The sequence below is a fragment of the Pseudomyrmex gracilis genome, unplaced genomic scaffold (genome assembly GCF_002006095.1).
Source record: "Pseudomyrmex gracilis isolate BER0280 unplaced genomic scaffold, ASM200609v1 scaffold_1226, whole genome shotgun sequence".
NCBI classification, from domain to species: Eukaryota; Metazoa; Arthropoda; class Insecta; order Hymenoptera; family Formicidae; genus Pseudomyrmex; species Pseudomyrmex gracilis.
Genome location: NW_018021810.1, coordinates 10,742 through 16,961, shown reverse-complemented (window position 1 = coordinate 16,961; position 6,220 = coordinate 10,742).

The window sequence follows — 6,220 nt, the reverse complement described above, 5'->3', positions numbered from 1 at the left end:
ATTTAATGGGATTCTTTTTAATTTTTATGTAAGTGGAGGTGTCATCAAGCATATTATTGATCTTCTGAATGTAATCGTGTTTGTCTACAGCGACCGTCACACTGCCCTTGTCAGCACGTGTAAAGACAATTTCTGGGTGATGCTTTTGGAAAANTTTGACCTGTTTATATCTGATTAACAATTTATCATGTGTGTCATTAATNATAGGTGTCGAACTCAATGAATTAGTTAATCTGGGAATGAAAAAAGAACGCAAAGATTCCACAGTTTTTTTATCAAAAAATCTCAAGTTATTTTCAACATCTTTTACAACTTCAAAAAGATTTCTTTTATTCGAGAACGGGAGACTAAAGTTGTCACCCAGTTGTAAAAGAGAGATAATGTTTTCTGGAATGTGATGAGAACTTAAATTAACGAACCATTTGTCCTTAAGTTTAAATATAGAATTGTCAATAGTTAAATTANTAAAATTTGATGGGTCAACATATATGTTAAAAATATCGTCCTTAATAAATGTCTTGTCATCTGTGGTAAAATTGTTAATATTAAAATCTTTTTGTTTGTCAATATTGTTAAAACTATAATAAGAAATTGGTTTAATGGTCCTTTGAGATTTTGAAAAACTGCGGTCCACAGAACGATTAATCTTGTTTTTAATTTTGTTATTAGTGGAAGCCATCACTTTGTCAAAAACAATTGATTGAGTTCGGAAAAATTCATTAAGAATATTTCGAGGCAAATTATTATAAAGATGTTTTGTTAAAAAATAAATGCATTTGTGTAAGTGTGTGATTCTCCTATAAGCATCACTGATCTCAAGTTTTAAAACGTTTCGAAAAAACCTAAAGGTGTTTTTTTGTAATTTTTGTTTACAAAACAAATCATGAAAAGTGTTATTATATGTGAAAGATCTAAAAATATGAGCGGGAACAATACTCAATCTAAACGATTCTTTTAGGAAATACAATCTAGATNTAGTTTTAATTAACTTAAGGTTGTTAGATATCTAATGTTTTTGTTCAATGTTTTTATTTTAATTTACTTATGTAGATTTTTGTATGCCACTGAAGATGACTCAAACCAAGAGTCGAAACGTTTGGCATTTTTAAATAAAGATTTCTGTTCATACATCAACACCTAGTATTTGACTCTGTATCGGCCCTTCTGCATATTTATTTTTTAACAATTTCACGGAGTATAAATCAAACACATATATTGTTCATATTTAACTGCTTAATCAATCTAAAAAAATACGCAATCTCAAATAATCGCACAGTAATTTCAATAGCATCTATAGGAGACGCAATTAATAAAACAAGAATAATTCAAATGATACATTATATATTGAAAGACACACCGATTAAAGTATATCTGCTAGAATTTTTAACGCAGGAAATCGTCGACCCAACGACAAAACAAAATATCTTAAAAGAATTGCATAAGTCAGCAATTGGAGGCCACAAAGGCGTAACAAAAACTTTAAAACGAATACAACAATATTATTCATGGGACGGTATAAAACAAGATGTTAAAAACTACGTAAGAGCTTGCCATGAGTGCCAAAAACAAAAGATAGTTAGAGAAAAAACAAAAGCACCCATGTTGATTACTGATACTCCAAGCGAAGCATTTCAAAAGNTAGCAATAGACATTGTAGGCCCTCTTCCGGAAACAGAGATAGGACATAAATATATTCTTACCACACAAGATCAGTTAACCAAATTCTGCACAGCCTATCCTTTGTTAGACACACGTAGTACAACAATAGCTGATATAATCGTTAATAAATACATTTACACTTTTGGTCCACTTGAGGAATTGCTGTCCGATCAAGGTAGTAATATTTCAGGCGAATTAATGAAAGAAATTGCAAAAATCTTTAAAATAAAACAAATAAAAACGAGTGTTTACCACCCTCAATCTAATGGAGCGTTGGAACGCTCGCATCACGTATTGGCCTAATATCTAAAGCAATTTATCAGTCACAATCAAAACGACTGGGATTCGTTTCTAGATGCTGCGATGTTTTCATATAATACCGCGTATCATGAAGGAACTAAAATATCTCCATACGAATTAATTTTTGGTAGAAAACCGCGACTTCCTTCCGTATTTCCAGAACCGCGACAAGGAATCACTCATAGGAAATTTCTTACAGATCTAACAGATAAGTTAAATTATTTGAAAAAAACCGCAAAAGAAAATTTACTCAAAGCAAAAGAGTCAGCAAAAGAATACTACGATAAGAAAATAAAACCGTTAGTTTTAGATCCGGGAGAATACGTTTATGTACTCCGCGAAACGGTCAGAACAAGTAGCAAGAAGCTGACCGATTAGTACGACGGACCATTCGAAATTATACGTAAACTAAGTGACGTAAACTACGAAATCAAAAGAGGCAAACGAAACCAAATTTTACACGTTAATAAATTAAAACGCGCATATTTTGCGTTACAGAATGGTGATGGCAGTAACAACTAATTCGGAGTCGTTCGAGGCCTTCACAAATCAGCCTTTAACGCGACTGGCAGGAGTTTATTTTAAAAACCTAAGCGATCTTTTTATTTTTAGAGACCATTGGAAATTTATTAATTATGTTAATCTCGCGCCGTTAAAAGAAAAAGAAAAAGTACTCTAGTTTTATGCGCGAAAAATCGATCTTCTGTGTCATAGTCTCTATGGTCATAATATTGTATGTTCAGGACTACAGGAATTGCAACGCATTGAGCAAAAATTAAAGATATTAAAAACAAACAGAGAAACTATTAACGACGTGGTCGGACGAATCGATGATGAACCTCGTTTTAATAGCCGCGGTACAAGAACCAAGCGTGGCGTATTCAACTTTGTAGGACAAATTTCAAAAATTCTTTTTGGTACACTAGATTCATCTGATGCCGATTATTACGAGCAAATCGATCGTGTTTATAACAATTCAAAGCAGTTATCCGATTTATATAAAAAACAAATTAGTATCATGCGATCTACCATTAACAAGTTTAGTGCTGTTTTTAGAGCAAATGACCAGGAATTTAAGGAAGTTGATTTTAACATAAANAAAGTCCACGAACAGATCTTAAAAAACAATAAAAAGTTAACCGAAGTAGATGAACACGGAAGTAAATTCATATTTGTTGGAATGTGCCGAAATGCTAGAATACGAATTAGATTTAGAGGTACTTACCGATGCTATATTACTAGCGCGCCGAGGATTGCTACATCCAAAAATACTCACACCAAAAGAACTATTTAACAATTTAAAAGACTCACATTACATGTAAAACGACAAAAGATTACCCCCCCCTTCCCCGTTGATTGAACAGAACGATTTCATTTTATACCACGTAATTCCGTTACCGATAAAACAAAATGAAGAAAATGTTTATGCGTTTATTAATCTATTGCATACGTACAGACGGCGTCATTAATTCGAAGAATAGGCGCGGGGATCGGAGGGCAAGCGGGGCGGTTGCTCGTAGCGCCAACGGGCGCTGTACTAACTAGTAGCAATCGGGTGTCCACAACTACGTCGTGTCGATAATGTAACTGCTCTTTCTTTCTAATTGCCTCGCTTGCCCTCCGATCCCCGCGCCTATTCTTCGAATTAATGACGCCGTCTGTACATAGGATTTCGGCGAGACAAACAATTGTACACACATCTAACCGACCGAGATATCACAAAATGTAAAAAAATTAACGACGCTATGATCTGCAAACAAACCGATCTGTTATACCAAATTTCAACTATTCACAATTGCGAATCAGAATTGTTAAAGTCTGCTAGATTAGAAGACATACTGAAAAAATGCGATATCCGCCTAACAAAAATTCATAACACCGTTTGGTACCAGTTACGGTCCGCAAATTCTTGGCTTTATACTGCGCCGCGTGGGGAAACCCTCCACATCTTGTGTAAAGATGACAAACCGCGTCAAACACAGTTACTTTCAACCGGACTTATTAAGTTATCGTCAGAATATGATGCTATCTCGAACAATGCTCTGCTACACAGCCAAACCGTCAGCATTGTAGATACTACGTCCTGGCCCATGGATACGGTCGAGCTGTGGTGTGACGCAACAGTAAACGCGTCGTTTTCTATATCTCTCTTTAGAGTAGACACGGAAGTCCCGCTGTGAGAGAGTCGAGCGAGTTTGTTTATATTCGTCCACAGGTCAACGGCGTACGCCAATCTTACTCTGTCTAGCGAACACTCACTCGTTGGTCCCTTTTTAGGTCTGAGACGCAAGTCTCATTTACCAAGAACGGACCTAGCGATTTTAACGAGGAAGTGAGAGTGGGTTGTACGGAGAAAAGGGTAACAAAGAATAACTCTTTAGTTTGATTCCACACATTATAAAGTAGTTATATTTATGTAAAAAAAAGACAAATCAAAATCTTAGCAAATTACTAACATATAGGTGTGTTGAAACTAATACAATGACGGAGCGCATAATTGTTTCGTACAAAGTAATCTATAAGCTAGAGTGCAAGTGTGAGAGAGAGAGGGAATACGAGTTGTTTAGTTCAGCCAGCCTCTTTAACTCATGTTTACGCAACTTAGATCATCTTAGAAATGTATTTCCTTATGTCAGTTGACAAATTCGGTTTTGTTTCATTTCTTAAGTTCCGTTAGATTTAATGATAGAAATAAATTTGGATGTGTCATGATTCTAAGACTGGTATTTGAAGATAAACGGGTTTTGTTTGTTTCTGTGATTAAGGAAGGAAAAAGAAATAATTCGGACGCTACCCGAGACGGCTATACACCGCGAGTAGCCCTTCCAAAAGATTCGGCTGCCACCCGAGACGGCTATACACCGCGAGTAGCCCTTCCAAAAATTTCGGCTGCCACCCGAGACGGTTGCACACCGCGAGTAGCCCTTCCAAAAATTTTGGCTGCCACTTGAGACGGTTGTACAACGCGAGTAGCCCTTCCGACTAAACCGAATTTTTGAGTGTGTCTATGTATTTGTTTATTTTGACCGTTTTCTCGATTTCTCCGAAAATCAGTCGCAAAGTCGGGAGGTAAGTACGCGAACAGTGGAACCTCCGAATAAAAATAATTACAATGTGGACTTACTATTTGCTGCGGACCAGTGATGTTGATTAATAAAAAGTTCTAGGCTGTTGCGGCGCAGTAGTTCACTCTGGGATCTCACATTCTGCACTCACTGTCACTCACTCACTCGCTGTGGTACTTCTAAAATCTGCGGCTCTATCTGCCTCTGATCGCGAGAGTCCCGGCTTATATACAATTTTGAGTAAGCGAGGACTCTCCCAATTAGAAACCTCAGTCGAGGTTTCCAATTCCCACTTCGCCAGTTCCCATTTGTTAGTTAGTGGTCGGGTAAACTTCGTGAGATCGCCAATCGGCGACGATCTCTCGGCTCGGTCGGTTCGTCCGATTTTCCGGAGAAGAGAAAAGGGAGAGTGTTAGTTTTCACCTAGACCCTTTGCTATTTGTTTATAATAAAATTGCTCGTGGCGCCGGAGTTTTGCTCCGGCTGGTCTAATTTTTATGAGCGGTGTTTTTCTTGGCCCGGAAATATCCGGGTTTGTTTAGGATGTTTAAACAATAAGTTAAACATTTCGGGTTATTACTAGGCGCGGTTTATTTTTTCGGGCGCCGATGCGATTTCCGTTTGCTCTCCTATCGTCTGGAGTCTAAGTTTCCAAACAATAGGAGACCCGTTCGAGTTATTTATTGCTTTTCGTTATTTACAAAAAGGGAAATTTGTTATGCGTTGGCGCGTCGCGTTGCAATAAAAAGAGGCCCGTGGAGTCCCCAGGACGTAACAATACCATTGATAAAGATTTTATTCCTAACGTTAATCTCAGTACTAAAAAATTATGCAAAGATATCAAGAAAAGCAACGTAAATGTTTCGGAGCTTCCATTGTTGAACATTGGTAAAACTCCTCACTTAAATATTAATCTGTTAAGAACCGCTAGTTCTACGTTAGACGAATTATATAACGAAGCAGATGAAATAGGAAGGCATCGTAGAACAAAAACTCTGTACGAAAAAAAAAGCCACGAGTTGGTTTTATTATGTAGTATATACTATTATAGCGCTACCCAGCAAACAATTTGGTTGCGAGATGTCGCAGTTTTGTCGCCAACCGCCGGCGAAATTAGTAGACCAAATCCATATCCATCTGTGTCCTCATTAGGATATGGTTTGGCGACCATATCTGTCAAACATGTGAGATGTCAA